Raw genomic sequence first — 19,753 nt, forward strand, 5'->3', positions numbered from 1 at the left:
GTGTGGACCTGAAAGTATCTCAAATTCACAGCAGATGGAAGGGGGAGAAAGAATAGACAACTCTTTTTCTTTTCTTTTTTCGGAGCTGAGGACTGAACCCAGGGACTTGCGCTTGCTAGGCAAGCGCTCTACCACTGAGCTAAGTCCCCAACCCAGAATAGACAACTCTTATATTCCAATATGTGAGCTCAGAAGTCCTCCATGCTGGTCTCCCAAGAAAGCAAACTGAGAGCAGGAAGCATGGGGCCATTATGGGATGGAATGAGGTCATGAATGAGGAAGCACTTTATCAGCTGTGATACATGAGGGAAACAAGAGGAAGCAAGCCTGTATTCCTGGAGTCATTGTAAATCGGACCTCTGCTTTGTGCTCGCTCTTTCTCCCTCCCTCTCCCTCCCCTTCCTTCTATCTTTTTCCATCTCTTATTCTCAGACCTGGTAGACACAACACAATGATGGCTCCAGAGCAGGGATTCCAAGCTCCCTTTGCAGGGCAAGGGACTGGCCTGGGTTCCCACTTTGGAGGAGCACCCAAGTACATTGCTGGGTTTCTGAAACACAGCGTCTCGTTTCCTGTGGACAGTTATCCATGACCCGCTCCCTACAGCTCCATCCTGGGTAATGGAGGAAGCTGGGGGTTAGGAACAGGAACTGTGCCTTCAAAGTGGCCTAGAGGTAGTTAGGAAACCATCAGGTAAGATGGGGGAAGGAGCTTTTCCAACTTAAAAGCTTAAAGTCACAGAGCTACTCAGGGCACAACTGGGCAGCCTTACCTTTCTCAGCTCCTAGCAGCCCCATGAGCAAGTGCGTGGTTCCCTCCAGCATCTTCAGAGCCACAAGGAAAACATCTCCCTGGTGCTGACTGCGTCCAACGTCACCAACCAACTCTCCTGCCCCCTCCTCCCTGATGAAGACCCAGTGAATAAATCGGGCTGGTCTCTATATGTTGGGTTGTTCTTCCAGATCAACATGGTTCATGTAATTACACCCCATCCCCTTACTTTACAAAGAATCATCGCAGATTCCAGGATTAAGACGTGAGCATCTTTGAGGAGTCCCGGTCCCTACTGGAGGAGAAGCAAACCTTGTTTTTCTGGGCCTTTTTTTTTTTTCTATTTAAAATAAGGGAGCCAGACATACAACACAGGCCTGTGAAATCAGTGCTTGGGAAGATGAGTCTGGGAGATCAACCTGAGCTCCATAGGAATACCTTGTCTCAAAGAACAAGCAAAGAGACCATACCAGATCATCTAGACAAAGTCACTGGTGATAGCTGTGTGACTGCTGTAAACAACAGGTCCAGATTGACAGGGCAGAATGTTAACCACACAGTAGGTTCTCATTGAGTCAAGAATTCCCCCAACCCATGCCAGAGACACGTGTGTCCCTCAAGCACGCAGACTTATAGGCATATCCAGAAAGGGTCCAAGACAACAGCCCCAAGAGCCAGGTAGACCCTACTGACCAGTGTCAAATATCCCCTCACCCCTGACAGAAGGGAAGCTACAACCTAGACTCAGTCTCAAGGGCCTGGATTAAGTAAAGACAATTTCAGAGATTCCAAGAGAGGGCACTGGTGCAGAGGAGGGAATGAGACCAGGAGTAAATAAACTCCCATCAGCTACAGATGCCAGAGGGGCCGTCATGTGAAAAGGAGATTTCCCGTTCTGGGCGGTTTGAAGAGCAGGGACAATTCCATTTGGGCTTGCCTGACCTACATACCCCAGGATAGCAGTAAATGAAAGCTCAACACAGCATTTTAAAATTACTTAAAACATTATGAGGGCTGGAGAGATGGCTTACCAGTTAAGAGCACTGGCTATTCCCAGCACACACATGGAGGTTCACAACCAGTTATAACTGCAGTTTCGGGGGCTCAACACCCTCTTCTGGCCCCCATGGGCACTGAACATACATTGTACATGTACACGCATACTGGCAAAAAAAATAACCACCAAAAAATAAAAATAAAAATAATCTCAAAAAATATATATATATTTTTAAAAACACTATAACTGGTTTCGGTAACTCATTGTACAGCTGTGAAATACAAACTTTGTAAGTAACAGTGTCCTGTCACAATGTCAAAAGTTTGGGCACACCTGTAAGACAAGAAAGCAAGCATTTCAACAGAGATGCCCAAAGAGAAAACAGGGTATTTTAGGAGACAGAAAAATGTCCATTGCTGGGTGTGGCTGACCGTTCACAGACACATTTGAGATGAGAGTCTAGAGTCAGTGAGGACAAGAATCTGAGAATCAAACTCTCAGACTCTGATCCCTTTACACGTACAGAAAACATCCAGATAATCTCACAAAGGAGCTCAGGGACAGGAGGGAAGAAGGCAGGACACTGAGGAGCACGGCGGAGCCTTCCTGACCCTGCCTTACCTGCAAGCAGTCAATTAATTAACCTCTTCACCGGGAGGCCTCATGCCTGCCCGCCCCTGGGAGAAGGTGGTTTGGATCCGTTCCCTATGAGTCTGTAGCCTGGACCAGAGAATCAGTGATACTCTCACTTCAGGCCATCATTAGTACCTGTCTCATCCCAGGACAAGTTCCTGCTGCTGGTTGCCATCCCAGAGGAAAGACATCATCAACCCAAGCCAGTCCCCAGAAGGAAACCAGGGAATGGTGCACGAAAGTTTGATCGGGCTGTTGAGACAGTCGGCGCCGATCAGGTAACTGAAAACAGAGTCAGAAGCTTGGCTGGAATTTTCCAAGAAGCATTTGATGCACTTGGCTTAGAAACTTTTCTGAACTAAAACAAACGTTTCAGAACTAAAACAACGGCAGGAAATTGCACGGGGTGCAAAGTATTAAGAAACTGCGTACTGAAGTGAGTTAAAGGCCGATGAAATCAGACGCCCTTAACCCCAGCATTTGGGAGACAGATGCGATTGGATCTCTGTGAGTTAGAAGCTAACCTGGTCTACATGGAGAGCTTCAGGACAGCCAGGGAAGCCTTAGTAAGAACTCTCACAGAGAGTGAGAGAGACGGACGGACAGACAGACAGAAACAGAGAGAGAGACATGAGTGAGTGTGAGAGAGACAGAGACAGAAAGACAGAGACACAGACACAGAGCCAGAAAGAGGAGGAGGAGGAGGAACAACGGCAACAACTTTGGTGGGTCTTATATGGCAGAATGTCCCCTCAGCTAACCTGCAAGTTCCCTGCCAAGAGGAACAACTGAATACTTTGATAGGTGGCTGGAGGAACAGATGGGAATGTTTTTATATTCTGTATATGAAGACTCACTTGTACTTCATATTACAGAAAGAAGAATGTGTGCATGCATGCACACATTATTATCAGCTAAACACCACACACTTCTAATGGTTTGCTGGAGCACAGCCCCTGCCAGAGGACAAGGCTGGTACAAGCAGGAAATAATTTGACACGACAGTCCAAGAAGTGCCTAAGCCCAGCCAGTCACAGGAGTGAGGAGAGCAAGGGATGGCAGTGATAAAGAAATAAAGACATCATAGGTCTCAGAAAGGCAGCCAACCATCTAACGGAGGAGAGGGCTGAACTCTGGAATGACACACTCTGTTGCCCGCCCCCTCCCCTATATAATCAGCTGACTGGAGACGGTTTGAAGGCAGCCTTCTAGGATATCAGACAGCAAGCCCTCTAGAGACAGTGCAGTTTTAAGATTCAACTCCTCCCCTGCTGATTGGCTTCTGAAGTGGAGGGAGCATAAAACTGAATTTACATATAACTTTGTAAGTCTGAGAGAGTGATGACGGCAGAGGCAGCCAGCAGAGAGCCCAGAATGCTCTATCCCCAGACAGCATGATGCCGGGCTCTAGATCCTGATGAAATGCGCCCATCTTCAACCAGGAGAGACTCTGACATTGGCTCTGGCAACAGAGTCCCTCAGTGACCCTCAAACTGATACTGAAACATTCCCAATGCCATCATGCAATTTGTTAGCACTTTAATTTTTTAATTGTGTGTGTGTGTGTGTGTGTGTGTGTGTGTGTGTGTGTGTAAGCGCGCGTGTGCCTGCATAGGCCAGAAGAAAACATCAATCCCTTTCATCTCACAAGCATGTATACATACATCCACACACATGCATATAACACACATGCACAAACACTATTTTTTTATCGTTCTAGCAAAAGCAGAAAGAAGCAGCTAAGACATGAGTACATCACATTTAAGACTGGTAGATGATAGTTCTGGGCCATTCCATAGCTCCACTTTTACCAAATCAGGCTCCCTCTTAAACATGGTCCTCAAACTGCAAGAAGAAAACACTAAGCATAGCACAGCTTGTGTGAAATAGCAAGGACTCTCTGAGTCCTGAGCCCTCTGTATCAAACACTCTGGTGCTGATGGCTGGAGCCTCTAATCTCCAAATAGGGAGGGACCATAGCCACCAGCTAGGCCTAGACTGGCAAGTCTGAACGCCAAAGGCCACAGGAAAGGCTCTGCAGGGCACCTTCAGTTCAGGACTCCTCCCCAGTTGTTTGGGTTTTCAAACCAAACATGGTTTTTATTGGACCTATTTCTCCGAATTTTTCTCATAAGAAAAACAACTCCCTGGCTAGGCTCAATTTAGAACACACAGCCACACCTACACTTTATCTGAGTGGCTTCCAATTATCTAAAACCCTCACAGGCCAGGGCCAATTTCAACAATTTCTTCAAGTGTGTAAGCACACACTGTATGCATGCTGAGAGAGGTGTGAACGCATATGCAAATGCATGTGTGCACCTGCACATAGAGGTCAAAGGTCAACCTCAAGTATCATCCAGGAGACATTTTAAGACAGTATCTTTCACTCAGCATGAGAGGCAGAGTTTGAGGCCAGCCTGGTTGATAGAGTGAGTTGTAAGTTCCAAGACAGCTAGGACTATACAAAAAAACCCTGTCTCGGGGGAATAAAAAAAGGCATTTCTCACTGGCCTGGAGCTTATCAATCAGAGTAGTTCCAGGGATCTAGCTATCTTGGCCTCCAAGCTCACGTTACAGAACCTGGATTCTTATCTGGGTTCTGAAGATCAAACATAAGTCATCTGAGTGCTGTACCGACTGAGCCCTCTCTCCAGCCCAGCCCTTCTTTCTTTCTAAGATTTATTTTTTTTTCTTTTTTTTTTTTTTCAGAGCTGGGGACCGAACCCAGGGCCTTGCGCTTCCTAGGTAAGCGCTCTATCACTGAGCTAAATCCCCAGCCCCTAAGATTTATTTTTATCTTATGTGTATGAGTATGTTTTGAAAACACGTGTGTGTGTGTGTGTGTGTGTGTGTGTGTGCGTGTGTGCGCGCGCCTCATGTGAACATAGTGTTTGAAGTGCATCAGATCCTGTGGAACTGGAGTTGTGAGCTGCCATATGGGTGCTGGGAACTGAGCACAGCAGGTCCTCTGCAAGAGAAGCAGAGGCTGCCTTCACAGCCGAGCCATCACTCCAGTCTGATCACAGACCATTGCCCAGATCTCAGCAACCCAAGAGCATCTCGGTTCCTCCTCCTGCTCTTCCTCCTCCTCCTGCTCCTCCTCCTCCTGCTCCTCTTCCCCTTCGTTCTCCTCCTCCTCCTGCTCCTCTTCTCCTTCGTTCTCCTCCTCCTCCTGCTCCTCTTCTCCTTCGTTCTCCTCCTCCTCCTGCTCCTCCTCCTCCTGCTCCTCTTCCCCTTCTTTCTCTTCCTCCTCCTCCTCTCCTCACACATAGAGGCAGTGGCTGCTGCCATTGCCCTGCCCCGCTCTCTCAGTCCTCTCTCCTGCACACCAGCGCCCTAATTCAGACCAGCGTGTGCTTCACTTGGATTGCAGCAGCACATCTTTTAGGAACCTCAGGTCACAGATGCCTCCTCCTCCTCCAAACCACTCTCCTAGTATCCAGTGTGATCATTTCAGACAAGTCCCACACACTCACACTTCAGCTAAAAAGCACTCGATTCTTTCAGGATAAAAGTGTGAGCTTCACAGCCTGTAGACAGAACCCCAGCTCCTGACATTTCCACGCATGCGGCAGCCCTGTGGTCTCCAAGGGCAGCAGGATCCTTTCCCGGCTCAAGCATCCCCCCTGACCTTGCTCTTCTCAGGCCTGGCTCTTCCCTTGACCAGATTCCCGGATTTCTGTTCCCTGACGAATTCACATACTGCAGTGGGCCTCATCCCAATGTGCCTTTGTCTGCCAATGTGCCTGGGCTGCAAGGGTGTGCCCTAGCTTTAATCCCTATCTGTCTAGTTCCTAATAAACAGTACGCAATGGATAACCCGGGACCTGAGTGAGAGGGCAAAAGTCAGCTTTGAGAGGGGAGTGGTGTCCTGTACCTTTAATCCCAGGACTAGAAAGGAGGAGGCATGAAGATCTCAAGTTCAAGGCCAGCCTCATATAGAAATCCAGCCAGCTGTATAGTGAGATCCCATCTCAAAATAAAGAAATCAATAAAATAATCAACTTCGAGGGAGTCTAAGAATTCCTTGCTGCTTGAGGTAAGAGAGACGGGTAAGTACAGTATCACCCAGAGATCTCCCTCTGAGAAGATGGCTCATGCTACACCATGTTCAGAGTAACAGACCCTGTGATCCCAAAGAGAACCACCACACTGGGTACACTGCAGACCAGAGCCTTGTCTACCAAAGAACATAACTTCAGTTTATGACTGTGTGCATCTGTCCATTAGAGATTCAGGCCTCAGGGAAACCTAACTCTGAATAATGTCCTACAATCCTTTCCAAATAGAAGAGAACTATCTGAACCAGTATATTAAACTTACAAAATTTAAATATCAAGAGGGAATATCTTGATTTGGGTAGCAAAAAGACTAGTTATTGTTTTTTTTTTTTAATTTTTACTGCATTTGTGAACATGGGGGAGGGGACACACGTGACAAGAAGTGAGAGTGGGAGGTCAGAGAACAAACAGGTGGAAACCGGTTCTCTCCTTCTACCACATAGGTCTCAAGGATTGAACTGGAGTTATCAGGCGTGGCAGCAAATGCCTTTATCCCATGAGCCATCGATTGTTATTCTAACAAGCTTTCTGGTGGAAAAAAAATCACATCCACAATAGGACTGTGTTTCAAAATTCTCGTTGAACATGTGTGGGATGTAAGAACAAAAGCAAAGCACTGGGGAAGGCAACGCAGACGGTAAGGGTCTCTCCTTAAAGTATTTGCAAACAAAGAAAGCGCCATCCAAACACCAGGTTGCCATGAATTCTATCAAGTCAGCCAGGATGTACACAGCCATCCATCCAGGAAGCCCGTTTCCAGTTCATCAGAAGACCCAGCCATTGGCTATCCCTACTCCCAGAAAGCAAGAAGCCTTTTCCACCCTCTATGCATGGCCCAGAAATAAAAATAGTCAGAAATCATATATCAGCTAGTCCAGAAAATACTAGGCTACTATTTTGTAAGTACTTGACATTTTGATAAATAAATAAATGTAGGTAAAATGTTTTATACTGTATGCAAAGCCCAACAAGAAACTGAGGGCATACGGTCGTCGTGGTTTGGAATTGGATGGGCACTTCTGTGGCTATTTGATGACTGCACTGCATCTGTGCTTGGCATTTTTAAACACAGTTTAAAACCCTCAGGATCCGGCGTGCATCTGGTTCCTGGAGATGTCCCAGATCTTTAGTTCCCACCTTCTTCCCCCTCACATACACTGTTCCCCACAACACCCATTACCAAGTTACACCACCTTGTGATGACTGAAAAATGACCTCCACAGCAAGTCCTGTCTCCTTCACCAGACTTCTCACCAGCATCCTTCTCAGAATGCTCAACAGACTCTCAGCTACCATTTGAATGAACCCTTGAGATGACTCGAAAAGTCCGCGCCCCACCCACCCATCCCCCCCCCAGAGTACTTCCTCCCCCGCCCTCAATCCAGCTACTTCAGCTCCCTTGCTCTTCCCTGTACACACCGTCGATCCTCCTGTCCTTTGATGAGTATCTGAGACTTTCAAGTCCTGTCCTCCTGTTCTAGGCCCTTCCTCCTAACAGCCAAGCAGGCAGGCCAGCTGCAACTCAGCTTCTTGTTTCAGAGAAACTCTCCCAACAGCTCATAGGAAGGGCCTTTCCGATAAGGGAGGCCCCAAGCCTCCGGACCACATTGTTCTTTTTGGCTTTTATCACCCACCGATAAGCCTTTATCTGCTGGTATGTTTATTATGTCTCCACCACTACCCTTCAGGCCGTCTTGATGGGGCCTTTGATTAGCCAGATCTTTAGGATCTGGCACTCAGCAGCAGGCAGTGGGGAACTGCCCAGCATGCACAAGTACATGAATAAATGGATCAACCAATCAATAAATAGCATTTGTATTAAAAGTTGTATCCTGCCCAGCAGTGGTGGTGTATGCCTTTAATCCCAGCAACCAGGAAGGACAATCAGGAAAATCTCTGAGTTGGACCAGAGAGGAGGCTAGCCTGGTCTACAAATCGAGTTCCAGAACAGCAAGGGCTGAAGAAACCCTGTCTCAAAAAAAAAAAAAAAAAAAAAAAAAAAAAGGTAAAACAAAACAAAACAAAAAACAAAACAGAAGAAAATGTATCTCCAAAGAGCTCTTCGAAAGTTCCAGCTTAGCCATGTTCCCACCCCTGGAGCTCATTGTAGGAAGAGTTGCAGATCCCACGGTACAAAAGTAAGGAAATCACAGGGACAAGCTGGTCAGAGGACAGGAAGCTCTTACCTGAGGGTGGTACAGATAAGGCCACCACTCACAGTGACCCACAGCACGAGACATCAGATATGCCAGCCAGAGAAGAAAGGGAAAAAACCCCATGAGAGGAAGAACTGGAGTATGGCGTCCAGATTTACAGTAGGGCAGGTGAAATGGAACAAGTCCATGATGTTGATACCAGAAAACATACAACAGCTCTGAACAGCTGACAGAGCATGACAAATATAGAGGCGAATGCTCGCAGCCAACCATTAAGCTGAGAACGGGGTCCCCACTGGAGGAGTTAGAGAAAGGATTGAAGGAGCCAAAGGGGTTTGCAACCCCATAAGAACAACAATACCAATCAACCAGAGCTCCCAGGGACTAAACCATCATCCAAAGAGTGCACATGGACAGACCCATGGCTCCAACTGCATATGTAGCCTTGTTGGGTACCAAGGGTAATGTCAGAGAGGCGGGAAGGGGTAGGTGGATGGGTGGGGGAACACCCTCATAGAAGAAGGTGAGCAGGGTGGGAAAGGGAGCTTATGGACAGGAAACTGGGAAAGGGAATAACATTTGAAATGTAAATAAAAAAATCCAATAAAAAATGTGGCAGTGAGAACATCTGCTGAGTAGTAGGGCGCTTGCTTAGCATACATACATGAGGTCTGTGTACCATTCCCAGCTCCGTTACACACTGTGGGGAGGGAGGGGGATGAGGGGATGGGGAGGTGTCCAGCTCCATTACACACTCTGTGTGAGTGTGTGTGTGTGTGTATATGTGTATGTGTGTGCATGTGTGTGTATGTGTGTATGTGTGTGTGCATGTGTGTATATGTGTGCATGTGTGTGTATGTGTGTGAGTGTGTATGTGTGTGCATGTGTGTATGTGTGTGCATGTGTGTGTGTATGTGTGTGCATGTGTGTATGTGTGTGAGTGTGTATGTGTGTGTATGTGTGTATGTGTGTATGTGTGTATGTGTGTGTGCATGTGTGTGTATATGTGTGCATGTGTGTATGTGTGTGCATGTGTGTATGTGTGTATGTATGTGTGTGCATGTGTGTATGTGTGTGCATGTGTGTATGTGTGTATGTGTGTGAGTGTGTGTGTATATATGTGTATGTGTGTGCATGTGTGTGTATGTGTGTATGTGTGTGTGCATGTGTGTGTATATGTGTGCATGTGTGTATGTGTGTGCATGTGTGTGCATGTGTGTATGTATGTGTGTGTATGTGTGTGCATGTGTATGTATGTGTGTGTATGTGTGTATGTGTGTGAGTGTGTGTGTGTAGGGAATGGGGGAGGTAAGAGAGGGTGGGAGTGAGGTAGCGAAATGTACTTCTACATAAATGTACTGCATGAAAGTGTCAAAGAACAAAAAGTGTTTTAAAGATCTATTTATTTTATGAGTAGGGTGTTTTTGCCTGCTTGTCTGTCTATCACAGCAGTCAAGAGTATTGAATTCCCTGGAACTAGAGATACAGATGGTTGTGAGCTGCCGTGTGGAGTCTGGGAATGGAAATGGGCCCTCAGGAAGAACAACCACTGCTCCTCCCCACTGAGCCTTCTCTCCAGCCCTTGGGGGTTTTGCTTTGCTTTGAGAGATTAGAGGGATTGCTCCAGGGTCTAGAGGGCTTGCTGTTCTCATGGCGGATGTGAGTTTGGTTCCCAGTACCCACAACTCACTGAGTCAGGCAGCTTACAACCTCCTCTAACTCCAAATCCAGGGCTTCTGATATCTTCTGGCCTCTTGTGAGCACCCACACTCATGTGTGCATACATACATACACACATACATATATACATACATACATACATACACACATATATACCACACACACTTTTTAAAAGAAAAAAGATAATTATTTTTAAAAGGCACGTTCAAAGTTGTTCTGGTATACAAAATGAGACCCTATCTCAAAGAAACAAAACAAAAAACAAAAACATGTCCTTATTATAACATCATTTGCATTGTGGTTTTGATCCCACTGTAGGCTTTCCATAGGGATCATGGGAAGAGATGTCATAAAAGGGAGAGCCAGTCTACCATGTTTTGGGAGGAGGAAAAGTATTGCCTAACCTCTATGAAATGCCACCCAGCCTATGACTATGCCAACAACATCATGAATATTCACAATAACTTAATTTAATCCTCACAAAGAACCCACTGTGCTGCTCCAGGACCATTGGATTCAGTGTGCTCCAGTCCTTCCTTCCCACTCCCCTTACTCCAAATGGAGCTAATTGCTGAGGTCTAAGTAGAAATAGAAGGACTTTACTCATGTTGGGCTAATGTCTACTCAAAATCAGGCTCCTCCCTCTGAGGCCTGAGGGAGTCACTCTGTGACCTCCTCATTGGGAGAAAATGTGATGTGTTCTGTCTTTGCCTTCCTGGTATTCTTGAAAGCTGAAGAGACCAGAGAGAAGGCCCAGTCTCAGCCTTTCGGGTCAATGGCCTAAGGCTCTGAGAAACCACAGTCAAGAGCTTCAAAACACTGAACAAAACTGCTACAGAGGTTGGGGATTTAGCTCAGTGGTAGAGCCCTTGCCTAGCAAGCGCAAGGCCCTGGGTTCGGTCCCCAGCTCCTAAAAAAAAAAAAGAAAAGAAAAAAACTGCTACAGAAAGCATTTGTATAAAAATGCACCCCTTTGCAAAAAACATTTGGTATAAGGGCACATATATGAATCAGTAAGTTCATTCAGGGTGTCATCCCCCCAGCTTCATAGAAATGCGGCTTCAGAAAATCCATGACAGGGTCACAGATTGATTAGAACTGCATTCTTCTGGGAAAATGTCTTACATGCTGAGAGACAGACAGACAGACAGACAGACAGACAGACAGACAGACAGAGACAGACTTGCCATGCATAAATCCACAGTCGTGTACCAGAGGGCAGAAAGGAAAATTTGCTTAGCTCCAGTGTTTCCGAAGACACAAGGCTGGGCTTTTCCAGTTAGCAGGGAAAACGGAGCGAAAGCTAAGCCATTTTCCTGGAAATACCACGGGGCTTCCAGGTCCCTGGACTTCTGAGCCCAGTTCTTGTTCTCCTCATGAGAACAAGAGCCCGGGCGGTCTTGAGAAAGGGCCACGGGGCAGAGGCGTTTCTAACAGACTAAATCAACACCTCAAATTACAGGGGAAGCCACAGCTGCCCACAGAACACTGGCCCAGGGCACTCCCTGGACAGCAATCACACTGAGGTGTCTCTGGGAGCAAGGAGTGTGGGAGGTCTCTTCCTGGATAGGCCAAGGGGAGGTCCCTGGTTTCCCTGGCAGTACACGTGTCTTCTGAAGAGATGCCCCCTCACTTCAGGGGAGCCAACCCAGGCCAGGGAGGAGCTGCCCCTCTAGACTTGGAGAATGGTACCCCGGCCATTCTCTCATCTGAGGATGTTTTTTGCCCCCCACAGCATTGCCTCTGTCTATTTAAACTGAGTATTTGCCGGCTTGCCTCTAGCAGCCAGATGTTGCCTTTCCAGGGTTGTGTATTTCCGTAATGGTTTCCAGAAGCAAATGCTCCAGCCACTGAGGTTTGGACATGGAATTCACCATGAAAGCACTGAGGCTCAGCCTCTGCCAGGACTCTCAGGGCTGCGCACAATGGAGCAGGCCTTTCTGATCTTCAAAGTCAATGAGAACTGTTTTGGAATAAACACCCTAGCATCCTTAAAGAGTTCTTCCCCGGCCCCCAACCCTCCCCACCTCAGGTTTTGATTGTAGATTTGGGAATTAAAAAAAAAAGTCTATTTGATCAAAAGAAGCTTTACATGGTTGAGAGAAAGTGTTTTATACATACTGTGATGCTTGCAAAAACAGTATCATTTTCTTAGCACCAGAGTCTTGGCTTAAATGTCTCCAGGAAACCAGCTCTGTGGACAGGAGGTCCAGCCCACTGAGAAAGCACAGCATGAGTCAGGCACAGACTGGTCCAGCCAAGACCACCGGGCTGGTTGCCCCTGGGAGACAGACCCCCTTCGTCCACAGCTAGCAATCAAAGCTCCTTAACGGTCACTTTCTAAACACTCCCCTGACATCCTGTCCCTGGAAGACACTGTGGAAAGTACAGCTCTGTGATCGAGGCTTCAGGCTGACATCATTGGAAACACCTCCTTCCCTCTCCAGGAAAGCTGGAATAGTACCCACCTCTCAGTTTTCCCTTTGACATAAAGGACGCACGGATGCATGTGTGCATGGATGCATATGTCCACGCCTGCAGCCAGACACCTGAGTGCCTGTAACTCTCACTACCTTCTCACATTTGAATCTGTATCTTAAAGTCCTGTTCAGAGGTGGAGGAAATATGTTCCCGTGGGCAAGAAAATAAGTCACCCTCCTCCCCAGCAGCAACTTACTCCACCTGAAGGGCAGAGATCAGGCAGTACCATTAAACTCCACCAGCACCATTGGGTTAACTTAACCCCTCAAATGCTTCAAATGCTCGCCAGCACTTCCCAGAGAAGCCCTGGGAGAGAATAGAGAATACTGGGAAATCAACAAGTGGGGAGAGGCAGTGACTTTTCTAAACAGAGAACTCTCCTCTCTCCTCTTAAGACAAAATCCAAGAGACTACTGGCCACAAGACACAGAGTGAAGCCAACACTGTAGCCCTTTGTTTCTTTAGAAAGCAGGGTAGGAATGCTCTGTAGACCAGGCTGGCCTGGAATTCAGATCCGCCTGCCTCTGCCTCTGCCTCCCCTGGGAGTAAAGTAAAGGTGTAGTATGATTTCTTTTTGTTTTCTCATCCACAAGCTTTTTACTGGCAGTCAAAATAAGTAGGGGGTGGGGGAGCAAAGCATGATTTTTACAAATTTTTTTTTCTTTTTTTTTTTTTTTTCCGGAGCTGGGGACTGAACCCAGGGCCTTGCGCTCGCTAGGCAAGCGCTCTACCGCTGAGCTAAATCCCCAACCCCAAAGCATGATTTTTAAATGGGGGAAAAGTTTGACTTTTCAAAACACAGGTGACTTAGATTTCAGTCAATAATACCATAATACCACCCGTTTTTAACTATGACTGGAATTTTAAATTCTTTGTTTTTATTACATATTTATTTACTTGTAGGTGTGTGTGTGTGTGCATTCAGGAGTACCATGGCACATGTGTAGATATCAGTGGACAACTTGCAAGAGTCAGTTCTCTCTTTCTACCATGTGGGTCCCAGCAGTCTGACTGTGGTCACCAGACTTAGTAGCAAATACCCTTACCTGCCGGTCCTTAGGGTCATATTTAATGTGGAACAACAAAAGCTTGGATTTAACACATCTGAGGGAGCAGAGGCAACTGTCAGAAGCAGGAGGATAGTTCTCTGGTTCTCCCTTCCAGGTGCTGGGGATGGGGGGTGGGGGAAAGGGGGCTGTAGGCCTCTGCAACTGGTCAAGCAACCTGCAGGTTCAGTCTGAGCAAACAATTCACAGCCCATCAAGGGACTGTTTCCCAACACACTGGGTTATTAGGCCTCAAACAAGACTGGTTTTCAAACACACTGTCTGCTTAGTGGCTGCTAAGCTGATCATCCTGACAGCTCTGTCTGGTCTACTCTGGGCGTGTGAGCACCCAGCCCTCACACTGGGCTGTGGGCACACAGTCAGACCTCCTGCCTCTTCTCCCTCTTCAAAGAGACTCAGAAAATGCTAGAAGGAAAATCCCTGGCATCACCAGGTCTTTATTCCTGAAATTTCCATTCACTGCTTTCCAATTTAATTATATGTGGATTGAAAGTACTCCTTTTTTCCTGAACAAACTAACACTAACCTAGAATTGAAGGAAAAAACAAAAATCAAAGGGAAAGCCATACATACACATGAATAAATGCTGGGGAGTATTTCCGTAGATTAACAACTGTTTATCCCAATGATAAAAACTGAAGACAGTTTTTAAACTTTCATCCTATTTTTTTTATACTTTCAAAATATTTCTGTGCAATTATTACCTCCTCCTCCTTCTCCTCCTCTTCCTCTTCTTCCTCCACTCCCCTCCCAGCCCCCGCTCTGTCCTTGAGACAGGGTTTCTCTGTGTAGCCTTGGTTGTCCTGTGTAAACCAGGCTGTCCTTGAGTTCAGAGATCCAACTGCCTCTGCCTCCCTAGGAGCTGGGATAAAGCCGTACACCACCATGCCTGGGTGCATCCATTGTTTCTTGCTGGGATAAAAATGTAAGTCAGTTGTTCAAGTGTTTGCCTGGATTCAATCTCCATGGACTAATTTCACAGACATAATATTGAACAAAAAGATGACAAGATGGCTCAGTGGGTAAAGGTGCTTGCCACCAAGCCTGATAACCTGAGTTCAACACCCAGGACCCACGTGACTGAAGGAGACCCAACTCTTGCAAGTGGTCCTCTGACCCCTACACCCATGCTAGCTACCCCATGTACATAAAATAAATAGATATCAAAGTCTTCTACGTAAAGTCAGACACAAGATGCTACACGCTCTGTGAGTCATTCCATTTTTCATGAAGTTCGAGTAGTGAAAGTTCACAAATGGTAAGAAACAGTGGCTATTGTTGAAGAATGATAACTAGGACACAGCGTGAGAAAACACTTACAACTTGTACATGTCACCTTAAAAAGTAAAATCTGGGGCTGGAGAGATGGCTCAGTGGTTAAGAGCACCGACTGCTCTTCCAGAGGTCCTGAGTTCAAATCCTAGCAACCACATGGTGGCTCACAACCATCTGTAATGGGATCTGATGCCCTCTTCTGGTGTGTTTGAAGACAGCAACTTATATATAATAAATAAATCTTTAAAAAAAAGAAAAAAAAAGTAAAATCTGGGTTTGAGCTGTAACTGTCCCTGCTTAAGAGCTGTATCCATGGTCTTGAATCAACCTCTTTAGCGTCTCTAACTTGAAGTGAGGATAAACAGATCACCAGCTTCATGGAAACAAGGAGAGAATTGAGTTCTGTTGTGCCGCCATCATAGGACTTAACGAAGTGTCCTGTACGGGGCAGAACTCAGTACTTAACTGAGCAGCTGCAGCAAACGCTGATGTCTTAGCTGGTGTCAGGGTCTAAGCTTTGAACCCCTAATTTTGTTGCAACCTCATCCTTCTAGCTCCTGTTCTTATCTGTCACCAGGCCAGAAGCCAAGTGGGTGGCCCAGGGAACTCAGAAGCATATGACCCCAACTTCATCTCAAGGAGAACTGGTCACACTGCGGACACTGCCCCTGAGGTTACAGCAAAAGGAAACTGGCTAACGTCACCCCATCATGATTAATCACCCACGGAAGAGAAAAAAAAATGACTGGTGGCTCTAAAAGCAGTAGCCGATTTTTGCAGGAAAAAGAATATTTTATTCCGGTATAATAATTCATTTGGAATGGAGGAGTTGCTCGGGAACTGAACCGGTTCATCTTTCTTCCCCAAGGAAGAAGAGACAGCCAGCCCTCTGTCAGAAGCGTTTCATGTTGACCGGCCAAATTTACTGTCCTTTCATGAATCCCAGATTTACACTCAATTTTCGAAGCCTCTGCCTGTGGGTGAAGTAACTGTAGACGCTGGCCATGCGGTAAAGATTCGGATTAGCTCAGACACTTGAAGCACATAAACATGTCCTCCACTTTGTGAGGTCAGCCTGACCTTGCACCAAGATTGTGACTCACTCTGACCAGCCTTTGCTTTAAACCAGGCACGTGTGCTCTGGTTCAAATCCAGCCCCACCACCTACCAATTGTATCACCTTCACAAAGCTCTTCATCTCTCTGTGCCTCAGTTTCCTTAGCAAAAGGGTCTAACAATGAGGTCAGTACAAGAAGAAGATAAATTAGTACCTGTCAAGCACTTGGAGGAATGACCCTGTTGGGTCATTTAGAGGTATTAGCTTGTTTCAATCTTTTGGTAGTTTCTGATGATAGAGCAGGACTCATTTAAAATTATATAACCCAGTCACAAGCTTTGCAGATATAGTATAGAATGTCTGAAAGCCAGGAGGTGTTTACCAAAATTAAGTCAAAGGAACATAAGTATCATGTTATATGTGTATGCACATGCACACTCGGGCACACACATGCATGCGTGCTCACGAGCGCACGCGTGTACGCACACACACACACACAATTTAAATTTAAATTAGGTCAACTTTAGAACGTAACATGCTAATGAGCTCAGGTCATCTCTGCATCTCAACTTAATGTCCCCAAAAGATGGAAAGCAATACTTTAACTCCAAATATTTCTAAGGATGAGAGAGAGAGAGAGAGAGAGAGAGAGAGAGAGAGAGAGAGAGAGACAGAGAGAGAGAGAGAGAGAGCGCTAAGTAACTGGGTTTTGACTGTGGTTCCTTTCAACCTGCAGCAGAGAAGGTTCACTAAGCTTATTCATTTTCCTTCCTTTGTAAATGTTGAAAGCTTTTCATTTTGTTCCAAAGGAAATGGCTGTAGCAAAGTTGAATGAGATCAGACACCATCATTGTCTGGGCAGTATGAGTATCCGGTGGCCCTTGCAGAAGGGCTTAATGCTAAAACCCAGAATTCACAGACGCTAAAGGCAACTTCATGGAACTTCCCTTACAACATTATCCCGTCTGATTTACCAGCTCCAAGTCAGCCAGCCAGCTCTAGAGCAAAGGAGTGGTTTGCAGTTGCAGCACGCTCAATGGTCTGCTACCCCATAACCCACCCTCCCAGAAAAAGCCTTCCAATGCTCTCACACCTTGGCATTCCCATGTGGAAGGTACTCACACTTGGAAGGCTGCTGTGTAACTTTCTTCACACCAACAGACACATTCACACTTTCTACAGACACTGACCAAGGACACTGACAGCTCCTATCTCAACGACTGCTACTAGTGGTTCTGCTCTTAGGTCCAAAGTAATACAATCAGAATAGCATTCTCTGTTATACTGTCCAGGGTACCTAAGAGGGCAGAGGCAAGCAGATCTCTGTGAATTCGAGGACAGCCTGATGGAGTGAGTTCAAGACCGGCTACAGCTACATAAATGAGACCACATCTTAAAAGAGAAAAGGACACACAGATTCCTAGAAGCCACACACTATATAACCACCACACTGGAAACCACCTCCAAGGAGATTGTATTAGACCCTTTTCTGTAAGACCCCTCTCCAGCTTTACTCTGCATGCCTTGGCATCCCAGGGGTCAGCTTGTGACAGATGAACAGAGTTCCACACTCAGACTGATTCCCAGAAATGAACTGGGTCTGAGAGCTCACAGTAAATGCAGAAATGACAGCTGAGTTTTATGTGCAAGATAAATTGTCAGCAGGCCGTACTTCCTTGCTGAGCTGAGCTGGAAGGCTGGGAAGTGCACTTCATAAATTTTGCTTTGGGTCTTGACCTAAGCATTCATTCATTCTTCAAATGTGTCTCTCTGTGCCAGGTACTAGGGGAGGGTTGTTTTTTTTTTTTTTTTTTTTTTAAAGGAAGAAAGGAAGAAAGAAAGGAAGGAAGAAAAGAAAGACTTTATTTCACCTCCCTTTTACATCAATCTGACACAGTTAAATGGGACTCCTGTCTAGTAGCTAAGTTTCAGACTGTCCTAGCCAGGACTTTTGCTGCCTCTCCTTAAGCTCCCCTCCTTCACTCCACTAATCCCAAACCTGGTGGCCCAGGGACAGCAGATAAATGCCATGGAATTACTTAAAACTATAGCTGAATTCCCCAAATAATGCTCAAGTGATAAATTTAAAAAAGCATTTTTAAAAAAAAATTCCTATAGTCTAACTCCATTGTCTGTGTACTGTGTTTCATCAGTAAATAAGACATGTTCTCCCTGACAGACAAAACAGGCCCATTCCCTCTCATTCCTTCTCAGTGTCCATCTCTACTCAGAAAACTGGGAGAACAACACACTGAATGAACATCCTGGGCCATGAAACCTTTTCAACAAGGCCCTGGGAAAAGTTCACAGTCCTCAGTGTGTCCGCCTCAGGATCGAGTGTGGCTTCCCCATCTTTGAGTCATTTTTGCTTCAAGAAGTTAGACACGACACCATGTCCCATAAGCCCACCAGGTTGGAAACCAGATGAGCTCTGGAAGCAGGAAGTGTCCCTCTCCGAATGTCTGTAAGCAACTTGCACACATAGCTCAGAGTATGCAGGGCCAGCCTTTACTGACTGGACCCTACAGCGGTCAGCCCCAGCCTGAACCAGTGACTCACTGGGGTTCTCTGCCCTCCACCCTCTCTGTTCCGGCCCAGTACAGAAAGGGTTTCCAGAACATTAGCAAAAACACTCTGTATCTGAGGACCTCGCTTCCTCCATAGTAAATCCTCAAGTGTTTGCTGAAAGCCAAGCAGTCAGTGGCCTTCTGCATTTTGCTCACCTCTCCAGAGCCAAAGCAAAAACCAGAGACTCCCTAGCTCTCACAGCCCCAGGCAACCTCCAGCCAGGCGGGCCCCAAGAAGTCTTCACCCTGGGAACACACGAGGGCTGAGAGAAAAGGGACAGCTACCCTTCTTGGGTGGAAGCTTCTGTCTCCATACAGTCTCTCTAGAGAGCTAGCTTTACATCTCTGTGCAACTTCAGGCTTCTCTGACATAGACTCTCTTACCAGAGGACCCTGGAGGGTCAGAGGGAGAATGTAGAGCTAAGAATGCTTCTATCCCCTCTCAGGACAGACAGACAGACAGACAGGCAGACACACACACACACACACACACACACACACACACACACACACCCCTCCCCAGTTCCCTACCTCCCACCGTCAGGTCTGGGTCAATGACAAAACTACAAATCTGGCAGAGCCTCGGCCTGAAGTCTAAAGCAAAGGATATTATTAAAGCCACAGGTTAAGGATCCTTCACTCCAAAGCTCCTCATTTAGAAGCCCTTGGTGGCGTGTAATGTAAACACATCCCAAGAATGCTTTAAAATGAAGGGAGGATTTTATTAAATGACTTAATTGAGGGTCACTTCTCCTGGCGGAAAGCTTTTAAAGCGAGGAATAAAGGGGGCCTGGCGGGTGTCTTCCAGACACTTGTTTTGAAAACCTGCCATGCTGTCACGGGAAATTAAGCACAACGGGGGGGGGGGGGTCCCCATGTGTGTTCTTGCAGTGTGAGCTCCTGCAGAAATAAAACACCCAAGAAAATCTCTTCCTGAGCTCGCAGGGAGCCTAGCAAGAGTGCTTCATTCCAGAGAGCTTGACAAGGGTCATTGGAGGCAAGATA

The 19,753-nt window shown here is 46.5% G+C and overlaps 1 protein-coding gene across 4 annotated transcripts in view; it reads right to left on the minus strand.

Moving 5' to 3' along the window:
• The window catches only part of Cgnl1 (cingulin-like 1), a 151,430-nt gene that overhangs the window by 122,151 nt on the left and 9,526 nt on the right, over positions 1-19,753 (minus strand). Inside the window, exon 1 of one of the 4 annotated variants that reach the window (XM_039081510.2) lies at positions 2,537-2,692. The exons of the other annotated variants lie outside the window; for them this stretch is intronic. The gene's annotated coding sequence lies outside the window, so the exon portion shown is untranslated. Of the gene's footprint in view, positions 1-2,536; positions 2,693-19,753 lie in introns of those variants that run through there. 4 annotated transcript variants of the gene reach the window in all.

This window comes from Rattus norvegicus, chromosome 8 (assembly GCF_036323735.1).
Source record: "Rattus norvegicus strain BN/NHsdMcwi chromosome 8, GRCr8, whole genome shotgun sequence".
Taxonomy (NCBI): Eukaryota; Metazoa; Chordata; class Mammalia; order Rodentia; family Muridae; genus Rattus; species Rattus norvegicus.